General features: G+C 37.5%; 1 protein-coding gene across 1 annotated transcript in view; it reads left to right on the top strand.

Annotated features, from left to right (window-relative positions):
- Positions 1-21,673, top strand: part of UMAD1 (UBAP1-MVB12-associated (UMA) domain containing 1) — a 270,163-nt gene that overhangs the window by 559 nt on the left and 247,931 nt on the right. The gene's annotated exons all lie outside the window — the stretch shown is intronic.

Genomic DNA, 21,673 nt, shown 5'->3' with positions numbered 1-21,673 from the left:
GTCAAGGACAGACAGGCCTAAATAGCTTTTGACTAAGCAAGTGCTCTTCTTCCTGAGGCATAATTTCCTCATCTGCAGAAAGAGGGGGATAGTCTGAATGATTTGCAGGGACCCAGCTGACTTTAATGTTTGACCCTATGGTTAACGAACTCCTTAAAACCCCAGCACTCTTTCTGCCACCATTCTCCACGCCCCATGATTCTGGAGGGAAAGACAATCTGTTCTAACAAGATTTGAATGGGATTTTCAGAACCGTCGCTGGCGCACCGTGTGGCGCCTGTGTCTTTTGATTTTCGGGGCTCTCTCTGCAGTGATTGGTGCCTGTCGTGCCAAGCATGTTCCAGAATGAGTGCTCATAAAGACTTAAAAACGGCGCTGCAGAAATTAGAAGCAAAAAAATTTTTTTAAAAAAATTGGGTATTATTATTCAATGGGTGAGGAGACTGAGTATTAATTTTCCCAGAAGTACAGGGGTGCCATGTTTCAAAATCAGGTATTTTCGTCTGGCAAATTTTACCTTAAGCAAAGAAGATCCTCTTTGAGACCTAATGCAGCAATTTAAGATTGAAATCGGATGTACCGTAATTACATGATAATTAACCTCTTTCCAGTGTTTACTTAGCACTTAATGTGTTCGTATTTCACTTTTGCTGCCAGGAAAACAAGTTTAAACGATTTCATTAAACAAAAGCTGGATATATAAAAGGTGATAATTGTGTTGGTGCAAACGAGTCTATTTTACATGTCTGCATAAAGCTTTAGGTCTTTTCCATTTATAGCATTGCTTTGGAAAACAAATTGATGTGTGTTATATAGGGTAGGGTATACGTGAATGTCTTTAATGTAAAAATAAATTTTACAAAGAGCACCTTTAAAGTCCGGATTAAAAGACCACTTAACAGCAAAGGCATTATTTTTTGATGGGAAGATGAGCAAGAAGAAATTTTAAAGCAGGTTTTTGGATATTTTTTATTCACTTAGAATTAAGTGATTAATTTTAAGATTTCAGTTTTAATATGTCTTGCACAGGGAAGAGGATATATAGTTGATATGTATAGTTTCTAGAGAAATTAAATGAACCCATGGGGGTCTCTTATTCAGCTTAAGACATTGAACATCACCAGTTAGTAGTTTGCGCTTTCACAATGAAATCCTCCTTACAGCCAGAAGTAACCACTATCTTGAAATTTGTGTTAAGCTTCCTAAGCTTTTCTGTATAGTTTTATCACATGTGTAAGCATTCTAAATGGTGTGTTATTTATTTTGCCAGTTTTTGACCTTTATATAAAGAGAACTGTACACTTATCTTCTGTGGCCTGCTGCTTTTGAGATTAATCCATGTTGACATATAGGCAGAGTAAATTCTTTTCATTCTATTCTTGAGTGATAATTTGTTCGCAGTTTTTTCCTCTTGCATATAGGGCTGCACTGACTATTCTTGTACTTATTTCCTCATGCACTTGTGCAAAGGTATTTCAGTAGAATTGCTGAAGCATAGGCGTGTATCTTCAGTTTTACTAGTCAAACCATTTGGCTTCCCCAAGTGGTGACACTATTTTATCCTTCTGTCAGGAGTATAGTAGAGTTCCAATTGATCCATATTTTTGACAATGCTTGGCATTTCTTTTCTTCTAATACAGTCTTTTTTTTTTTTTAAGGAGGTACCAGGGATTGAACCCAGGACCTCATACATGGGAAGCAGGCGCTCAATCACAGCTACATCTGCTCCCCAATGAGAGTGAGAGTTGGTTTCTTTGTTTGTTTTTAGGAGGTACCGGCGATTGAACACGGAACTTTGTACATGGGAAGCAGGAGCTCACCTACTTGAGCTACATCCACTCTCCCGATATAATCTTATTATTTATTTATTCCCCCCCCCCCCCCCCCCCGCTTTCCCTCCTCCTGCCCTGCTTTTTTTTTTGCTGTCTGTGTTGTCTTCTCTTCTCATTTTTTCTCCTCTAGGATTCACCGGGATTTGATCCTGGAGATCTCTGATGTGGAGAGAGGTTCCCTGTCAATTGCACCACTTCAGTTCCTGGTTTTCTGCTGTGCTTCACCTTGACTCTCCCCTCGTCTGTCTTTCGATGTGTCATCATTTTGCTGCGTGACTCACTTGAATGGGGCACTGGCTCACCACACAGGCACTCGCGTGGGCACTCACGTGGGTACTTGGCGGGCACTGGCTCACCAACAGGCACTTGCATGGGCACTGGCTTGCCATGAGAGCACTATTTCTCTTCACCAGAAGGCCCCAAGGATCAAACCCAGGCCCTCCCATATGGTAGATAGAGGCTCTATCACTTGACCCACATCTGCTTCCCCCAATATAATCTTAACTTGCGTTTCCCTGATTACTTTTATCTTTTTTAAATATTTATTGACCATTTATATTTATCATTTTTAATTTTTTGCCAATTTTTCTATTCAGTTGTCTTATTGATTTGTGAGAGCTCTTCATATTAGTCTATATAGTAATGTTGCAAAAGTATTTTCTCAGTTTTCTTGCTGGTTCTTTTGATTAAAAAGAGTTCTTAATTTTAATATAGTTAAATGTTTTTTCTTCATTTTAATATAGTTGAAAAAGGTCATTGAAATATATCTTATTTAAGAATCCTTTCCTACACCAACCCCTTAAAGGAATTCTTTTTTCCTAAAATGTTTAAAGTTTTGCTATTCAGATTAATATTCCATCATCTGGAATTGACTTTTTTTTTTAATGTATGTTACCAGATAGGTATCTGATTTGCTTTTGTTTCAGTTTTTCAAGTACCATTTTTGTTTTGTTTCAGTTTTTCCAGTATCATTTATTGACTCATTTACCTTTTTGGTCACAGGTCTGCAATGTCAGTTTAAAGTTTAGGTATATGCATAGGTGTGTTTCTGGTCTGTCAATTCTGTCTGCCATTGGTCTGTATCAAATCCTCAAACACATATAATATCGGGGGGAGTGGGGGGAGGCAAATCCTTCTGCCTTGCTGTGTTCTTCTGTAGTGTCTACTTTTTTTTTTTTTCTTTTTTAAGTACAGGGGACCAGGGATTGAACCTGAGACCTTGCATGTTGGAAGGTGGCACTCAACCACTGAGCCACATCAGCTTCCTTGAGTTGGTTTTATTGTTTGTTTTGCTTGTTGTTTGCTTTTCTGTTCTGTTCAGGAGGCATTGGGAACCGAACCTGGGACCTCCCATGTGGGAGGGGGCCCTCAGTTGCTTCAGCCATATTCACTCCCTACAGTGTCTTTATTGTTCTTTCCTCTTTGCTGTCACATAGCCAATTTCTGTGAAAAATTGCATTGGAATTTTGATTATCTTTGCATTGAATTCTTGGATTTATTTTGGGAGAAATAACATCTTAATGACAGCAACTCTTTCTATCCTTGAGCTATTTTTATCCTATTACAGTCTTTCCAAAAAAAAAATTATTTTCTACAGAAAAGTTTGACTTTTATGTTAGATTTGTTCTTAGGCACCTTGTTTTTGTTGCTATTGAAAATGGTATTCTTTTTTTTTTTCTTTTTCAGATTTATTTTATTTATTTTTCTTTCTTTATACATCTTTCCCCACAAAGGGTTCTCCTGTCTGTTTGCTTATTTGCTCACCTTCTCCAGGAGGCACCAGAAACCAAACCTGGGACCTCCCACATGAGAGGGGAATACCCAATGGCCTGAGCCACATCCTCTCCCCTAATGGTATTCTTTTTAAATTTTAACTGATTGCGGCTGGTATTTAGAAATGCAATTGACTTTTTCCTGGTCACCCTGCTAAATGCTTCATTTCTAAAAAAATTTCTAAAAAATTCTTTGAGTTTTTTGTTTGTGTGAGTAATTAGTTTTATCTCTTTCTTAATCCTTACATATTTTACTGATTTGTTTTGTCTTATTTCCCAGGTTAGAACCTCCAATACCATTCTGAAATGAAATGGTGTTTCAGTTCAGATGGGGTTTGGCTGCATAAAACTGAATCCTTACACAAAGTAAAAGTATCTTAAAATACACTAAGGTTTATTCTCACATGTCAGAGAAGTCCAGAGGCATGCAGTTCAGACTTGCATGCTAGGATCCAGGCTCCTTCTGCCTTTCTGCATGTAGTTCTAGCCTCTAGATCACCTCATAGGCCAGGATAGGTACTGGAACTTCAACCATGAAGTCCCCCTTCTAGGTGGCAGAGAAATAGGTGGACAAAAGGGTGTGTCTCCATTGGAGTCAGCTCCCTTTAAGGAGCTCACAGTTTGAAGCTCTGCTTATTAGGTTAAGGAATTTCCCTTTTTTTCTTGGTTTGATAAGCATTTTAATTGGCTGGTTATTAAATTTCATCAAATGCCATTTTTGCCTTTACTGAGATGATTGAAATGTATGTAGTTTCTAATTTGAACCAAGCTCACATTTCCTGGAAGAAACCCAACTTGGTTGGTTATGTATATTATTTTTTTATACATTCCTGTATTTGATATGATATTTGTTTCATTTAGGATTTTCACATCCATGTCCATGAGTGAGATTGGCCTGTAATTTCTTTTTTTATATTCTTTGTGAGAGTCCAGTATCAGGGTTATACTAGTCTCATGGAATGAGTTAAGGAGAGTTCTTTCTTTTTGATTCTCTGCAATTCAGTGTAAAATTGGATTTAACTGTTCATTGACTGTTTGGTAGTAAAATCTTCTAAGTCTGGTATAGTTACTTTAACTACCCCTTCTGGTTTTTATAAGTAGATGTTCATTAAATTTTAAGTATTTCTAGTTTCCTTCTTTGACCCATGGGTTGTTTTTGTTTCCAAATGCATAATTTTTATTAAAGTTATCTTGCTTTGTTATTAATTTAATTTCTAATGTTATGTTTAGAGGGCGATTGTCTATCCAATACTAATTCTTTGAAAATATTTTCGACTTTCTTTAAGGCATATCAAGTAGGTGGACAGTTTTTGTAAATGTTTCATGTGTGTTTGAAAACTTGTATTTTCCAGTTGTTGGATCAAGCAGTGTTGAAATATTTCTATTTTCTTACCTTTACTTGCTTAAGCCTCAATTATTGAGGTAATTACTTTAAAATATCCTGTAGATGTTAGCAGTGGCAGTTTCTCCTTGAAGATTCTCATGACTCTTAACTCTTTTTAAAGCTTTGTTATTAGTACATACAAGATATGGGTAGTAAAGTAAAATGATGAAATGAAGTAGTGACTATCTATAATCATAATCTTTGCCTTAAAGTTCATTTTGTCTATTACCGTTGTAGATTCACCAGCTTTCTTTTGGTTTAGAATTTGCTTTTGTATCTTTTTCCACCCTGTACTTCTTCTAGGGGAGACAAGGTGGTATCCTCATCTGTTTGGTAATTTAGCAGATAGCTAGCTTTACAGGTCTCAACTCAATGGAAGAACAGGCTGACACCAGCCGGTATCTCCCTCTTCTTAACAAAGGCATTTCCTTAACCAGGAGGGTTCCATTATGACATAATTTCCTAGATGTATGAGGCTGCATCTCTGTCTTTGGAAATACTAGACATTAGTGCATCGTGAGTGCTCTGCTACCTCTTTGCTTGTAAGTTTTCTCCAGTAAACGTTACTTGATATTTATACTGTGTGGCCCTTGTGGTGTTTGTGTCTGTGTTGGCCTGACAGCTTTCAGTGATTCTGAATCCTTAAGTTTTAGGTATGTTTCTTGTGAGTAGTGCATTTAGTTATAGGTTTGGTTTGTCTGAGTAACTTTTATCTTTTATTAGAAAGGCTTATTCTGTTTACATTGATTGTGGTTACTCATGTTTTTGTATTCATTTCTAATCTTGTGCTTCCTGTATAGTGTGCTTTTTTTTGTTGTTTGCTTTTTCTCCTTTCTTACTTTCTTTTGGACGAACTTTTTGTTACCTTTTTCTTCCTTCATTCCATTTTATCCCCTTCTATTAGTTTGAATGTTATATATTCTATTTCGAGTTTTTGTGGTTACCCTAAATTTTTTTTCTTTTCTTAACCCTACAAATTTTAACATGCATAGTAAACTTAAAAAGTCTTAAGTTAACTTTACTCAGATTAAGACAAGGATTCCATTTCTTTTCCCTATTTGTATGCTATTCTCCAGACCTTTAGTTCTCTTTTGATTTTTTGCTATCTTACAAATTAGAGATTATTATTGTTTTATGCAGTTAACAGTTGCTTAGAATTAACCATATATTTATCATTTTCTTTGCTTACTATTAATTTTTATAGCTCAACATTCTTTCTGAGCTTATTTTTCTTCTTTTGAGGTGCTTTCTTTAGAATTTCTGTTAGTGAGAATCTTTGCTGGTACATTGTCAGTTTGTGTTTTTCTGAATCTGTTTATGTCATCTTAGTTCTCATGAGGTAGTTTTGCTGTCTTACGATAGCATACAATTCTAAATGGACAATTGGTTTCTCTTAAAATTACTTTGGTATTTTTTATTCTACTCTTGTGGTGTTTACTTTCTTTTAAATTGTGAGTCCATTGTAAGCTTTTGTATCTCTTTGGTTGATCCTCAGTTTGTCTTTAGTATTCTCTAGTTTTACTATGAAATGTGTCCTGGTGTGGATTTCTTTTATTTACCTTATTGTGAAAATGTTTTGCTTTGAGAGTCTGATAATTTTTGTCTGTGGAATCTACATTTAAAAAGAATTGTTCTTTATCTGATCAGGTGGACAGCCATCAGCCACAGTGATGCCACATGGGGCTGAAATATCCCTTCCAATATTGCTTCTCCCATTCTGTCTAACTCCTTTTGGAACTCCAAGCAGATGTAAGAAGGACCTTTTCACTGGCTCTTCACCTCTTCAGTTCTGGATAATTTCTTCACAACTTCCAATTTAGTAATTCTGTATGCAGCTGAAACTTCTTTTCTCTTTCTAATTTTAATTTTATTCCTTGCTTGTTTCTAGAGGTTCTGTTTGGTTCTTTTTTTTTTTTTTTTTTCTTCAAATTTTATTATTTGTTAAAGGTGGTCTCCTATTTTGTGGTCATGTTTTCAGGTCTCTCTTTTAATTCCTCACATACGAAAGAATATAAAGTAAGTCTGCTTATAGTCTAGTTTTAATGCCTACAGTCTTTATGGATCTGATTCTGTAGTTTTTAGTTTCTGTAGTATTTTCCTCGCTATGGCTTGTTTCTTCACATGTATGGTAATTTCTGATTATGAAATCATATTTTTTAGAAACTGTTTTGGTTATGTACTTTAAACTTGGTTTGAGGGTGTGTTTATCCAGAGAGGATTTCTGTTTCATTCTTCCCAAGATATTTGGGCCACAGACTTTGTGCCTTTTTCCTGTGGGACATGGATCATTAGAACCTAGGCCTTTGTACATTAGAAATCAGCAAATGGCCCCAGGAAAAATATTGGTGCTAGTATTTGTTTATCTCTGTGAATTTGTAGATTTTTGTTCTTTCTGGCTTCTAAAGAATTTCTTTATTCCCCTATCTGCTTAGTTGTACTTTTAAAAAAAGACAAGTTTTAAATTTCATTCAGCATCTTAAGAAGGGTTACACTGGGAGTGATTTCTCTGAACATTTGATTTGGCATATTACCAGAAAAAAATATTCCTTTTTTTTTTTTTTTTTTGAGGTACCAGGATGGGGTTTGAACCCCAGACCTCATTATGTGGGAAGCTGGCGCTCAACCCCTGAGCCACATCAACTCCCCTGGGTTGGTTTTTCTGTTTGTTTGCTTGTCGTTGTTTGTTTTTAGGAGGCACCGGGGACTGAACCTGGGACCGAACCTGGGACCTCCTATGTGGGAAGCAGGCACTGAACTGCTTCAGCAACATAAGCTTCCCTGGTATTGTTTTTGACTTTCTATTTTGCTAGGGTGGGGTCGTTCAAGGAGCTTATGCCTGGCTTTTTTTTTTTTTTTCTTAATCACAATGCTCTTACTATAGAGAACCAGTGTGAGGATTCTGCCAGTTGCTGAGGACATCAATCCAGCCATACCTTCTCCATGACCTTGGCAGATCATTAGTGCTTGATTAGGACTTTGATGAAGGTAGAGTAGGATGTTGGGGAGTGGCAAGGATAAAGATAAGTAGAGACCAGAACTTTGAATGTCTTCCTTATATGCCATGCCAAGGAGTTTGGGCTTTAATAATAGTGATACTGGAAGGAAGCATTGGATAGGTAGTGAGATGATCAGTTAGATATTTTAGACTGAGCATTCTGAGTGGCTAGGAATATCCTAGTCAAGATGCTTTTGTTACAAGTATCATGACTGCTTAAAACCTGCTTAAACTGATTAGAACCACTTTTTAAAAGGAAACTGATTAGAACCACTTTGGTCAGCTCAACTAGCCTAAAGGTTATTGACCTCATCAGGGACTGGAGCCATGAATAGGAAAGATTTCAGAATCCAAGTTGTCTGCCATCTCTTTATGAGACCATTTTCTCCCTCAGAGAAGCATTTGTTGCTTCATTGTTTCTTCATGGTTATTCCAGGCTTTTTGGCCAGCTTTTGGGAGAATCTAATTGGCCAGGTTCCAGTCAGGTGACTATATTTGGTCCGTGTGGTATATTTGGTTGGTGGATGTGGGGTGTAAGGAGAGGATGAAATCAAGGTAACATTTGTGGTTCTGTCTTTGGAAGCTGGTTGAACCATCACTCTCTTTCCAGAGTAGGAGAAACATGTGCTGGGGAAGATGCTTCAGGCTTGGACATTAAGGCAGGGTAGTACACAGGAAGAACATAGACTTTGAAGCAGACAGATTGGGATTAAATCCTGACACAGTTTGGACAAGTTTACTTAATCTTTCAAAGCTACAATTTCTTTGCTAACATAGGGGATAATAAAACCTATAGGGTTGTAAGCATAAATCAGATCACATATGTAAAACACTTGAGCCCTGTGTCTTATTATGGGTATAAATACTTAAATAATAAATCATAACTTAGAGCTGTTATATCATGGCCAGATTGACCTTAAATGTCTGTGGGGCATTTTAGGATGAATAGTGAGACACTAAAGAGGAAGGAAAATCCCAAGCTGCCTCCCTCAAAGCAAGGAAGTGTGGGGTGGTCTGAGATTGGAGACCTTGAATCTATCTGGTTGATGGTATGCTTTGCCCATCTCTGCTCAGCAGCAGGGATGTAGTAGATTGTAACCCTTTGAGGTTTACCAAGGAGATTTTTCCACACTTTTCAACTGTTTCTTGTGAAAAGTTATCATCATAGAGATTCTTCTTCATTATTTTTGGTTCCATATTTCCTATTCCTTATACTGATCTCATTCTGATGATCTCTTACTGATGGAGAGACTCACTGCCTGAGATTTACCATGGTCTCCCTCACTGAACTTTTGATTCCTGGCAGCTTCCTATTTCTGAATCTAGTTCTAGAATTCAGATGCATGTATACCTTCCTTGGCTTGGCTTGGATCCCAGTTCTTATTAGGTACTCATTTGTGTGTGGGTCTCCTGGGTTGAGTTTGGGTCTTCCCTGGCTCAGTGTTGGGGTGTTTGAGTGAATTAGGAGTTTGCAGTTCTGCTAACTTGAAAATAGACATCCTTCCTTTGCTGTGATCACAGGAAAGTTTTGGACCCTGTTTTACAGTCTTCCTTGGACCTCTCACTCCTCTCCTCATTCCTTTCTGTTGCTTGCCCAGGCCAAAAACTGTGGTCTCTGAGTGGAGGAGGGAGGGACGGGACCTTAGTTCTGCCGGACATTGGGAAGTGTTTCCATGCAGTGGATTTTTGGCAGCCTATTTTTCTGGTAGGTATAGTTCTTATATTTTAGAATTAAAGCTTAGTCTCTGGGGATGGATGAAATGCTTTTCCCATCCTTTTTGCCATTCACTCACCTGTTTTGGTTTGCTTGTTTGTTCAGACATTCATTCATTTATTGTTTGGATGAGATTTCATAAGATGTAGCATGTGCAGAGTGTGTAAGAATGTACTTCTTGGTCAGTCCCCATTGATCATGCAGTTAATAGAAATATGACTAACTTTGGTCATATTATTTTAATTGACAGGGTTATTGCCAGTTTTGTCTTGGAATTCTCTTTGTGCATTTTAATGAAAATTTGAGAGAAGGTAAAACAACTGACTCTCTTGTTTAATCAGGGGTCTGAAGCAAGTCATTAGACAGTTAGCAATGCTTCTTGACTAGATTAGCAACTATTAGCCACTTGAATGACTGGTGCTAGTTTTATAAAGTAGTTATATACTGGCATTATGAAAAGTGGTAGAGAGAAGCAGGACAAGAGGCAGCAAGTAGATCGGTTAATTCCCTGAATGTGGAGAAAAGTGCCTTGTCTGGTTTTGCTTCTCCAGGGCCTAGCATAGTGCCTGGCCAATATTTGGCCCGCAAAAATGTTTGTTGAATGAATTAATAAGTGAACAAAAAAAAAACAAACGAATGACTGTTAGCAGAAATTTGTGCTATTTGGAGAGGGAGTAAAGATTTTCTGATGATACTATTTGGTTGTCATACAGAAAAGCAATGGTACAGACTTTTAGTGGGCAAAAAGTCCTGTTTGTATGGGAAGGGGATGTGGCTCAATGGGTAGCACTTCTGCCTACCATATGGAGGGTCCAGGGTTTGATACGCAGAGCCTCCTGGCCCATGTGGCAAGCTGGCCCATGTGGAGTACTTCTGTGCACAAGGAGTGCCACCCCTCACAGGGTAGCCCCCCACGTAGGAGTTCCCCCTGCGTGAGGAGTGCTGCCCCGCAGGAGTGAAGCCCACCCAGGAGTGGTCCTGCCCACACAGAGAGCTGATGCAACAAAAAGAGACACAGAGAAGGGTCAATAGGAGACCCAAGGAACTAGGGAGCTGAGGTGACACAAGAGAATCATCTCCTCTCTCCCACTCCGGAAGGTCCCAGGATGGGTTCCCGGAGCCACCTCGTGAGAATAGAATAGACACAGAAGAATGCACAGTGAATGGACAGAGAGAGCAGACAAGGGGGTGGGGGTGCAGGAAGGGAAAGAGGGGTGAAATAAAAAAAAAGTCTTCTTTGTAAGTTGAGCATGATGATTCCTGCTGTGTTGAATATATTAAAGTGAGCCAATAGAGTAAAGACAGACTAAATAATAATATTTTATTTTTGTTTATTCATTCTAGGTTCCCCTAAGCTCTAGAGAGTTGTAAAGAGGATTTTTTTTAACCTCATATTGGATGACATCATTCTCCCTTAGGGCATTATTTAAATGTCTTCATCTCACTTAAGATATTTGTTTTATGTGGAGAGATGCTTTTTATTAGTCATCTGGAGTCTTTTTCAGTATGTTCTTCATTTCAGAGTTGCAACTTGAATGAAGTAGGTAGAGTTTCGTATTGCATTGGTAGGCATTGATCTTATTTAAGCCCATACTAAAATGGTTTGTTTGTAGCAGTTATGTAGAATTAAGTTTGTAGCTTTTTTGTTTTTTTTTTGAGTTACTGGTACCAGGGATTTTTTTTTTTTTTTTGGATGTAGAACATTTATTTATTTATTTATTTATTTATTTTTTTAAAAGATTTATTTATTTAATTCCCCCCCTCCCCCAGTTGTCTGTTCTCTGTGTCTGTTTGCTGCGTCTTGTTTCTTTGTCAGCTTCTGTTGGCGTCAGCGGTACGGGAAGTATGGGCGGTGCCATTCCTGGGCAGGCTGCATATCTTTTCGCGCTGGGAGGCTCTCCTTATGGGGAGCAGTCCTTGCGCCTGGGGGTCCCCTACACGGGGGACACCCCTGCATGGCAGGGCACTCCTTGTGTGCATCAGCACTGCGCATGGGCCAGCTCCACACGGGTCAAGGAGGCCCGGGGTTTGAACTTTGGACCTCCCATGTGGTACCAGGGATTTGAACCCAGGACCTCATTACTGGGAAGCCAGCGCTCAACCACTGAGTCACATCGGTTCCCCTGAGTTGGTTTTTATATTTGTTGTTTTTGTTTTTAGGAGGCACCAGAAACTGAACCCAGGACCTCCCATGTGGGAAGCAGGCATTCAACTGCTTGAGCCACTCCTGCTCCTATGTAACTTTTCTAAAACATAAAAATATATAACTGCATCATTAATTTAAAAGAGTCAGCATAATACTAGAGTCTCCTATAAATTATCTTCTTGGTCAGTTATTGAGACCTAATGATAAATTATAAGCAGTTTGTAAGTTCTCAAAAGGCAGTGGCTGTGTCTTCTAAATTTCTATATCTCCCCATGCTATTTGGCATCCATCTTTAGGGGGAAAAAAATGTGATTTTCACATGTGCTGCATTAAAAAGAAGATAACTAGTTTGTTTTTTTAAATAAAACTTCTGAAATTAGGGTCTTTTTTGGCTAGAGCATATCATGTACTGGGTAATCACACCCATCCACAAAGGAGTAGGTGACAGTTTAGTTTTCTTATTCACTGTCAGTGTTCATGTAAAAGAAGAGGCAAGTGTTCTGAGAGTTCTTTGGGGAAGTCTGAGAGTCTCAGGCCCAGAGGGATTTCCTTGACTAGAGAGTGCCACTGAGTGAGTACCTTTTTTCTAATGCCAGTGTTCTTAACTGGGGTCACTTTGGCAATATCTGGAGATCATTTGGTTGTTACAACTGGGGGAGGGAAGGAGAGGGTGCTGCTGGCATCCATGGGTTGCGCTCAGAGATGCTGCTAAACATCTGCAATATTGCAGCCTCTTGTAATAAAGATGTATCTGGTCTCAAATGCCAGTAGTGCAGAGATTGAGAAATCCTGGCCTAATTTAATGGGAGATCCACCCCCCCATTAGTAAAATCAGGAGAGATGTTATTACATTTTTATTTTCATATTATGAATAAGGGGAATAAAGGAAGAAAAAGAGTCAATTCTTAATACTTCCTTGATTCTGAAAATAAACGTGCAGTTAATTAAAAAGAAAACAAATGAAAAATCCCAAATCCAACAACAACAAAACTTCCCTGATAATTCTAGTAGATATTTTGGGTGTCATATTTATTTACAAAGTAATGGAGGAAAGTAAAATTATTTGATGGCTCTTTTTTCTTTGTATGATCACCTGTGTTCAGTAATAGAGGTAGGATCCAAGAAGAAGACAATTTTTTTTCCCCAGGAATTACTGGGGATTGAACCTGGGACCTCATATATGTGAAGTGCTAGCTCAACCACTGAGCTACACTGCTGTGTGACAAATTTTGTTTTAAAATTTTCTTGGGTGACTTGTGATTTTTCAAAATAACTTTAACATATGGCTAAAGGAAGCAATTTTGCTACAGATATTATTCCAGAAAATTACTAATTCCAGATTATATAATGCTTTCCATGATGGTGCATTTTTTATTATGGTGACATCAAATGATTCTAAATAGTTTATATGGTAGCTATTTTATAAGCTAATGATGAGCATCCAGCAGTTGAGATTATCAAGTGAAGCTTCTGGGATGCTTTTTCCATGCAAATAAAGTCAGCAGTTAAAGAAAAGTCATCAAGTTGTGGTGATAGCTAGAACCCTTTCCTCCAATATTTTGTTAACTTGGGATTTCTTGTATTGCATTTAAGGATTTCAGGTTTGAATCCAGCACATTCCATTTCTGAAAAGCTTTTTCTGCTTTTAATTTAGTGTAAAGTAAAATAGGAAATGGATTTAACCTGTGTCTTAGTTTACCAAACTGCTGTAAACAACTGTAAGCCAAACTGGTTGGCTTAACAACGGGAGTTTGTTGGCCTACAATTTCAGAGGCTAGAAGTCCAAAATTGAGGTGTCAGTAAGACCATGCTTCCTTTCCAAAGTCTATTCCAAAGTCTGGTGCTGATCTGCCTCAGTCCTTGAGCCAGGCTTCCATCTCTGGCTCCTGGTTGATCTCTCTCTCTCTTTGTGTCTGTTTTTCTGGTCTCCACTGACTTCTGGCTTCTTGTAGCATTTTCTAACTATGTCTAAATTTCTTCTGCTTGTAAAGGACTCGAGTAATACAGTTAAGGGGTGGGCCACACTTTTACTAAAAATAACATCTTCATCAAAAGGTCCTATTTATATGTGAGTTCACACCCACAGGAAAAGGATTAAGAACAAAAATATGTCTTTTATTGGTGTACGTAAACTTCCTGTTTGTTGCTTTATAATCAAATTTGTAGTTGGGGATCTTCCAACTTTCTAAGGATTTTAGATGTTCTCTTTTGGCTAAGCATAATATACATTTAAAATCTCAATTTGCTAAAAGCATCTATATGGTCATACTAGGGATATAAGTTGTATTACATCATATGACTTCAATTTTTAATGGTTATATGTGTACATGATGTCATTTTACATTTAGGTGAAAATGTGAACATTTAGGTGAACAAGTGAAAGGTCTAGGAGTGTTAGAGTGTAAGATCTCTTAAAAATGAAATTGCCACCACTACTTTGTATTCATCTGGATATATTGTAAAAGCTGTGCTAGTATGTTCTGAGAGCATCCCTGAGTTACTCCAAGAAATGGAATGGAAATATGAGTTCCAGGAGAAGAAAGAACAATGTGAAATTTCCAACCGTTACAGAAAAATTTGTTAATATATATATATTTTTAATGACTGACGGTAGATATTAAAATGTTATGGTTTTTAGATGCCTTTGCATAAATTTAAAAGAGTAATGTAACTTTTTTTATATTACATAAAAACATTTACAATATACTAGAAACTACATCCTTTATAATTTCTGATGGGAAGTTTTAGCTGTTAACTTAAAAATCTCAAGGGATACATAAGTTTTTAAAATTCTTTTAGGGGGTATGAATAGAGTGCTGAAGTTTGACCAGTAGCTTTGAAACTTTTTTGACTGCAACCCACACAAAAAAATGCATTTCATATCATGGTTTATCTTACACATACTCACATACACTTACCCAGAAATCAAAGTTTGTGTATCAGTTCTTATGCTTATCATATATGATGTTCTCATATATTCTTTCTTTTGTTTCCTTTCTTTTCCTATTTTTTTCTTTTTCCTTCTTTCTCTTTTTTCTTTCTTTCCATTCGGTAAAAAAAAAAAAAAAATCCTGATCCTGATCCACGAAATTGAGTTTCCTCTAACTAATGGTTTGGAACCTAAAATTTGAAAGAAAGTGCTGGAGTTCTAAGATCCACTAGTTTCTTTTCTTTTTTTTCTTTTTTTTTTTTTTGGTCTGAGAATAAATCAAAGTGGTATAAATAAAATTTATTTGATTAATTGGGTTTCAAACTGGTCTGTGGAGTACATCTGTGACATCAGTTTTGATGTCATTGTTCATTCCTTGCTTACGTTTTCAAACATCTGTATTTCTTCCCCATTATACCAATATTAAAAAAAACTACAAAAATAAAAAAAATGTCTAGTTTTGGTAGAAAAAGTGGACAAGGGAGGGGAGGGTTAATCTTTGGTTAATCCTAATTGGTAGTCTAATATTAAAGGATAAATTTTAAAAGATAAAATTTTGTCCTTCATACAAATATAAATCTGTCAAATATTTTATTTTACTTGTTAATGAGGGAAAAGTAGTGCCTTAGTTTGCTAAGCGGCTCAAAGCAGATACCATAAAATGGATTGGTTTTTACAATGGGAATTTATTAGCTTATAACTTATAGTTATGAGGCTGAGAAAAATGTCCAGATCAAGAATCATCAAGACAATGCTTTCTTCCTGAAACCTGGCTGCTGGTGATTCTGGACTCTTCCTCTGTCACTTGGCAAGACACATGGCGACATCTGCTGGTCTCTCCCTTTTCTCCCAGGTTTCTTCGCTTTCAGCTTCTTGCTTCTGTGGCCTTCTCTCTCTTCATATTCATGTTTATATAGGACTTCAGTGAGAGAATTAAGACCCACCCTAGGTTACACCATAACTGAAGTAACTTCATCAAAAAGGTCTTACAGTAGGTTTACATCTACAAGAATGGTTTAGCTTTAAAGACATGATTTTCTGGGGTACAAACAGTTCCAAACTACCACAAACAATAAGAAATTTAATACAACTAGTCCAAAAGAAAACTCAGAATATCACCACACATTTATAGTCAGGGAAGGAATGTTGAAGGAATGCTGAATTGAATTTACAAATGGATGCAAAACTGCTAAGTATCCACTGAGCAATAATCAATGCATTCTACCAGGTACATTTTTATGGACAGGAATTTTGCATTATTGTGTTTTCTACACTTTAGTTTCTGTCTCTGAAGAGTTATAAAATAGCTTTATATTCTTTATAGTCAAAGACAAATAGAGATGGAGATGGATGAGCTAGGCAGGGTATCAGCTAAGTTCCAAAGTCTTTCATAATGCTTCTGTAGTGGTTTGGCATTATTTTTGAATTCCAAAAATAGATATTGGATTATGTTTATGAACTAGTCTTTTCGTGTGGGCATATTAGATTATATTGGATTCAGAGATTTCACTTTTACTTGATTAAATAATGATGAAGGCTTTGATTGGGCCATGTCATTTGGACATTGAGTCCCTGTCCCATTGGTGGGTAGAGACTCACAGAGAAACTGCACTGCAGAGAAGGGAGGTTGGAGTTCTGAGCTGGAGCACTGGCAAGTAAGCATACAAAGGAGCTTGGTCCTGAGGAAAGAGAGAAGGCCGCAGGAAAGAGGCGAGCCGTTCTCCTGATAGCCTACAGCTGGAGAGAATAGAGCAGCTGAACCCAGAGAGAAATGAGCCCTGGTAAGAGAGGAAACCAGAAAGCCTGAACTTGCAGACGTTGGTAGTCATCTTGCTCCCACACATGGCAACAGACTTTGGTGAGGGAAGTAACTTATGCTTTATGGCCTTGTAACTGTAAGCTTCTACCCCAAGTAAATAGCCTTTATAAAGATCAACCGTATTCTGGTATTTTGCATCAGCACCCCTTTGCCTGATCAATACAGAATTTGGTACTGGAGAGTGGGATCATGGTTTTGCAATTACCAGAAAGCTGGAATGGTTTTAAAAATGGGTAAGGAGTATTTTTTTGGAGAAATTAGAGATGCTTGATGGAAAAAGCCTAAATTGCTTTGAAGAGCCTGTTGATAGTAATATGGACTCTAAAAATACTTTTTATGATGCCTTAGAAGTAAATGATGAAACTATTATTGGAAATTGGAGGAAAGGTGATCCATGTTTTAAAGTTGCAGAGAACCTGGCAAGATTGACTCCTGTGTTTTATGGAAGGCAGAATTGGAAAATGGCAAGCCTGGACATTTAGCTGAAGAACTTTCCAGAGTAAACCTGGAGAATGCAGCTTGGCTTCTCTTGCAGCTTATAACAAAATGCTAGATGAGAGAGATAAACTGAAGACTGAACTGTTGGGCACAAAGAAAACAGAAACTGATCCTGGAAATTCCAAGCCTCTAGAAATCAAACTCCTAGATGATAGTGCCCCATTTGCTGAATTGACTAAACATGGAACTTGTAAATCAGGATCACAAATGCCATTGTCCAGGAAAGATTTGTTGAAAGACTTGATGTCAGATGGCTTGGACCCCTGCTTCCTGCATGCTAAACCAACAAACTTTTTGAGAAAGCTGTATAAACAGAATCGTGGTCAGCCAGGAATAAAAGGGACATAGAAGAGAGAGATTGATGGGGAAAAAACTTCAAGAGAAAAACCATGGAAGCTGAGATCTGTAATTCAGACATTGTTTTGGGCCAAGAGAGGAACCCCACCCATTTGCACAGAGAGGGTGAGTTTGCCCTGGCAGTTGAAGAAGATGGATTTCCTGCCCGATGTTTAGGGAGAATTTTGCTGCCTCAGGGTACAGAGGGGGTAGAGTACATTCTCCAAGGATTAGGGAGGTTGAGGTCAATATCCCATAGGCCTGAGAGGGCTGGGCCTGTCCCCCATGGATTAGGAATGGCCAGGTCACCAACTTGTTGCTCTGAGAGGCTAGGGAGAATGTTGTCTTCACTTCACTGTACTAGGAGGGTTAAGACTCTAACCGAAAGATTGGGTAAAGTGTGGCAATCACCCCAGTGCACTTGGAGGATGAGGTCTGGAGCTTGATGAGGGTGGAACCAAGAAAATGGCTGTTAGGTAAGCCTGTGGAAAGTTAGGTCCTCATGAGGCCCCAGGGAGAAGAAACCATCATCTTAAGAATGACTCTTTGACTTTGAACTCCAATGAAGTATACCCTGCAGGTTTACTGAACTGGAGAGGACCCATGACTCATGTTTCCTTCCCAGTTTCTCCTTATGGTAATAAAAATGTTTATCCTTTGTCTGTCCATTTGTATACTGGAAGCAGATAAATGGTTTTGGATAAATTTCAGAGGTCTACAGCCAGATGGGACTTTACCTCAAGACAAACTATATTTCTTTAAACTGATTGTGATATGGTTTTATACTTAGCTTTGTTCTGATTTAAGGTGTTTTTTTTTTTTTTTTGATATTGTAATGTCTTTTTGGAATTCAGAGGGTGGAGTAGCAGTTTGGCATTATTTATGAATTCCAAAAATAGGTTTTTGGCTTATGTTTGTGAACTGGGCTTTTTTCCTCTGGACATATTAGATTATATTGGATTCAGAGGTTTACTTTTACTTGATTAAATTAAAATTAGGGCTTTGATTTGACCATAGGACTTTGAGTCTCCACCCACCAAGAGGGTGGGGACTCACAGAGAAAATAACATGGCAGAGGAGAGAGTTTGGAGTATTGATGTTGGAGCCCTGGGAACTAAACACACAGGAGAAGAACACAGAGGAATAGAGATGGCTCCATAGACACAGCCGAGGCCTTGGGAAAAGATAGAACCTGATAGTCTACAGCTGACTTTGTGGAGAGAACAGAATAGCTGAACCTGGAGAGAAATGAGCCCTGGGAGAGTAACGAGACTTATCCCAGCCTACAGCTGAAATCAGAAGAAGCTGGGACCATGGATCCTTAAGAGGAAGAGGAAGGCTGAACCTTCATAGACATTGCCCACCATCTTGCTCCAGCATGTGGCAACAGACTTTGGTGAGGGAAGTAACTTACACTTTATGGCTTTGTGACTGTAAGCTTCTATCCCAAATAAATACCCTTTATAAAATCCAACAGATTTCTGGTGTTTTGCATCAGCACCCCTTTGGCTGACTAATACACTGGGTCTAAAACTTTGCCACCTGAGGCCCAAAGCAGTTTGTAGATTGGTTCAGTTTGTACAATATTTTTAAAAAATTTAATTTGTTGCAGTCATCTAAAAACTAGGAGATTTAAAAATAATAATTAGATTTCTGGCTTGTCTTAAAAAATCAGGTTTATTGGTCCTGGGCCCACATTCCTGATTGGTAAGTGTTGAACTGCTTAGACCAGGTCTCTACTCTCTTTTTCACTTCCTCTGTCTTTTGTTTGGCCTGTTTCACTCATACATTTATCTGGATAGCATTTGAATTTTACTACCCTCGGAGGTCAATTGTTTCTGAAGTTTTGCAATGTGAAATATAGATGAATTGACATGTAGTCCTAGTGTGACAGCCAAGTAACAAGTTTTTTGTCAACTTTTGAAAAAATGTCAGTGTATACATCAATTTGGTGATAATTAAGGCGGTGTATTTTCATGATATAATTTGAGATCTTAGACATCAGTTTCCCCACTCCTGAACTTTTATACTTTTCTTTTGAAATATTACTGATGTTCATGATTTCAGGTGACAACTGCCAAATTCCAACTCAGTCGTTTTACTGGATCCCTAGTCCTATTTCTCCAGCTACATTTTACATATTTCCATTTGGATCAGCCACTGTTTTCCCCCATCCAACTTGTCCAAAGTGGAATTGATGATTTTTTTCTTCTTTTAAAATACACTTCCCTGTCCTACTCTCCTTTTTTAAATTCATATACTACTTTCTTCAGTCCCTCATCTTGAGACTTCAGACATATTTTACTAATTCCTTTCTGCCTTTGTATTTTGAGTAGGTACTATGGCATAGTGTTTACATACATCTTTTCTATTCAAGCATCTCCCATCTTAATACAATCCCTTACTGATACAACTTTCTAACTCAAGCTTTCCTTCTTGACTCCATGATCTCACCAGTCAAGTTTCCCAGCATACCATTTAATTTTCTTAAATACTAATGTGCTGAAGATCCTAGGCTACAATAATGCCCCTCAAACCCTCGTATCCCACTCTGAATATTCTAATATATTCCTCACTTTTCAGCCCCTTCAATAATTTGCCTCTATCTTCTGTAGTCTTAATTCCTTTTGTTTATCTACATGGCTCTTCACTTTAGGGAACTTAATCCCTTTGCTGTCCTCTAAACACACTATGCTCTTTCTTCATACTGATCCTACTTACATGAAAGGCCTTCCTTCTCTTTGTTTATATAGACACCCTTCCCATCTAATTATTTTAAATTCCATGTCTATCTAGTCTGTGAAGCCTATAAGGACTATTCTGATTCTCATTGAGCTCTCTGGAAAGTTTTATACTGTTTAATGCTATTTTGTGTAATATAATCTTGTTCTCTCAAGATTAAAGCTACGAAAAGCATGGACCAATGTCTTGTATGTTTTTGATATTTGTGTTACTCTGGGTTCTCTAGAGAAACAAAATCAACAGAATATATATGTGTACAAATAGGGGATTTATCATAAGACTTGACTTCCTCACCATGGGGATAAGCAACTCTGAATTCCATAGGGCAGGCCACAGTTGGGAACTCTGATGAAGTTGTTGATGAATTCCCCAGGAGAAGCTTGCTGGCTGAAGGAGAGATAGAAATTTTTCTTTCTGACTGCTAAAATCATCATTTTATCTTTTAAGGCCTTCCACTGATTGGGTGAGACTTCTCATTGCTGAAGGCAATCTCCTTTGTTGACTGTACATTTAATCAGCCATAGATACAACCAACTGACTTGAAGATTTAAATCCATGAATTATCCTTCCAATAACATTCTGGCCAGTGCTTGCTTGACCAAACAACTAGACCCCATAACCTAGCCAAGGTGATGTTTGAACTTAATTATCACAACATCTCTCAAAAGAATTTAGTATGCTTATTATCTAAAATTGTATTTTTTTGTATAATTATTCAATTTGCAACTCAGCATACAGAAGAAGAAAAGGGAGAGTAAACATTGTTCAGGATTTTAACCTTTTGGCAGTAGGAGATTTATATATTTATTGGATTTTGCCACAAAACATGAAGAAAAAAATGTGTGCGTGGATTTATGTATATTCTCAATATAGTATTTGGCTACTGCTTATGGAGCACATAGATGATTTTCAGTCTATTCGATATGTTTGCATTAACTAGAAATCTGTTGAGATTGAAAGGAGATGATAAAATTGAGAAAACCAGGTTGCTTTAATTCTTTTTTTCTCTTGGCTAATAGTACTTAGAAGGTAAGCCATGGAATAAAAGGACAAAAGATATGTATATCTTGTCCTTTCTCCTTTCTCTCCTATTCAGAGCAATAGGATTTGCCCATTTAGGCTAGCTCTTTGATAAGTAGTCTGTGTTTACCATTCAAAATGAAAATATACTGTTCTTTTATTTTTCTGTTTCATTCGAATGCTTAAGAGAAAAAAATTCTGCTTTTCACACAAAGACTGCTTCTATAACACTAAGTGATTTAGAAATTTGAGATGATTTTCTGAATATTTGTGAACTAACACTTTTATCTTACATCTAGAATATAATGCTAATAATAAATTTTTAATAGTTTTTTTGAGGTATTATTGGCATAAAAATGAATGACATATGAAAGTGTACAGTTGATGAGTTTTGACATATATTCACATTCATGAAACCATCATCACAATCAAGATAATGAACATATCCATCTCTTCCCAGTGTTTCCTTGTACCCCTTTGTAATCC

This window comes from Dasypus novemcinctus, chromosome 5 (assembly GCF_030445035.2).
Source record: "Dasypus novemcinctus isolate mDasNov1 chromosome 5, mDasNov1.1.hap2, whole genome shotgun sequence".
NCBI classification, from domain to species: domain Eukaryota; kingdom Metazoa; phylum Chordata; class Mammalia; order Cingulata; family Dasypodidae; genus Dasypus; species Dasypus novemcinctus.
Note: the sequence above shows the minus strand (reverse complement) of the source record. Positions and strands in the feature narration are given on the sequence as shown.